General features: G+C 41.2%; 1 pseudogene; it reads left to right on the forward strand.

The window, feature by feature from the left end:
* Positions 1-307: 307 nt before the first annotated feature.
* LOC149178165 (E3 ubiquitin-protein ligase WAV3-like) lies at positions 308-1,630 on the forward strand (annotated as a pseudogene).
* The last annotated feature ends 204 nt before the right edge of the window (positions 1,631-1,834 follow it).

The following is a 1,834-nucleotide window of genomic DNA, read 5'->3' on the forward strand; positions in this document are numbered from 1 at the left end:
CCTCTGAATTGGCCACAAAACCAAGATGGTAGGATGACAATTTTACCCCGTTTGACACCTGCTTGTCCCTCACATCCTGCAGTTGCAAGACATGTTATAGACCCTGCTGTTTTTGTTGATGATGAGCCATTGGAGCATCGGTCAAGTGGAGAAAACGGGTCAGGTGCAGAAAATGGGAATGAACCTACTTTGGTTGAAATTAAGATAGCAATGAAATTGACAGGCTAAGGATTCAAGAGGAAAATTGGCACAAGGAAGTGGAGGGATTCAATACAGAGATGTTGATAGTACATCTGTATAGTTAAAAATGTTTCCTGAGTATTCTGGAATTCCATTCTTAGAGTTTCTTGAGAAGTTGAGTGTCCTGGTACATCTAAAAGTTGAGTGTCCCGGTACATCTAGTGCAAAACAACAACAAACCCAAAGAACTTGGAATACTGGAAATCCATCCCAAACCCCTGATATGCCCAGAGATCGAGCCCTCATTGATCTTGTAATTGTTCTTGATCTTAGTGGAAGCATGGCAGGCACAAAAATGGCACTATGGAAGTGTGTTGTGGGCTTCGTGATTCATAATCTTGGCCCCATGGACCGCCTTTTACTCAATGTCTTCTCATCCACTGCTAGGTGTTTGTTTCCTCTACGACTTATGTTTGAGGAGGGTCAGCAGTTTGCTTTGCAAGCAGTAAATGGCCCAGTGTCCACTGGTGGAACCAACATTGCTGAAGGATTGAAAAAGGGTGCCAAAGTACTAGAAGACTGACGTGAGAAGAAACCTGTCTCTAGTGTCATTTTACTCTCGGATGTGCAGGACACCTATAATGTGAGAAACCATAGATAGGTTTCCATTTTTTCAAATTCTAGTAGGGTTTTGGATTATCAATCCTTGTTGCCAGGATCAATAAGGCAAACCTGCAGAGCAGCATAACATACAGATCCTTGTACATGCTTTCTGGATTTGGGACAGATCATGATTCAACATCCACACACTCCATATCAGAGACTTCTAGTGGCACCTTTTCCTTCATTGAGACATAAAGTATTATTCAAGATGCTTTTTCACAGTGCATTGGTGGTTTGCTGAGTGTGGTGATTGAATATATGCAGGTTATTGTCACATATGAAAGTTCAGGAGTGCAATTGAGTGCCATACAAGCAGGCAGTTATGTAGGCAATATTCTAGATGATGGGCAGAAGGTATTGGTAAATATTGGAGACTTGTATGCAGAGGAGGAGAGGGACTTCTTGGTTCATGTTAAGCTTCCTCCATTTAGAAAACCTGAAGAGAGCACCATTGTTAATGAAATGAAAATGTTAAAAGTTATTTGTTCTTACAGGGATCTTGTTTCACAAGAAATTATTTAGACACAAGTGACAAAATTATCTATTCAACGTCCTGAATGTGTTAGCAAGAATGAACATGATATCTGTCTTGAGGTTGATAGGTAAAGAAATAGATTGTGCACTGTAGAATCCATAGCAGAAGCTAGAGCACTGGCAGACGGGTGATTTGACAAGTGCCCAGATTGTATTGGGGATCTGGAGAAGGGCTTTGCAGGAATCCCAAAGCTTTATGGATCAGTTATCAGCTGGTTTTGAAAACTCGGTGGCTTCTTTGACCTTATTCTAAGCGTTGAGGGGCTTAAACAGGGCTGCACTCTTTTCCCCATCTTAATCAGGATTTACATTGAATCATGAGCTTGACTAGTTTCTAAGGGAGATGACACATGCCAATGAAGGGTGCATTTTACACCATGGTCTAAGTACTTATTGTCGTTGACTGATTTGGTCTTAATTGCTTCCTCTCTTGAGAGTCTTCAGTCACAACTTGATT

The sequence above is a fragment of the Pinus tabuliformis genome, chromosome 4_1 (assembly GCF_031772625.1).
Source record: "Pinus tabuliformis cultivar Carrire ecotype Pingquan chromosome 4_1, CPIR1, whole genome shotgun sequence".
Classification (NCBI taxonomy): domain Eukaryota; kingdom Viridiplantae; phylum Streptophyta; class Pinopsida; order Pinales; family Pinaceae; genus Pinus; species Pinus tabuliformis.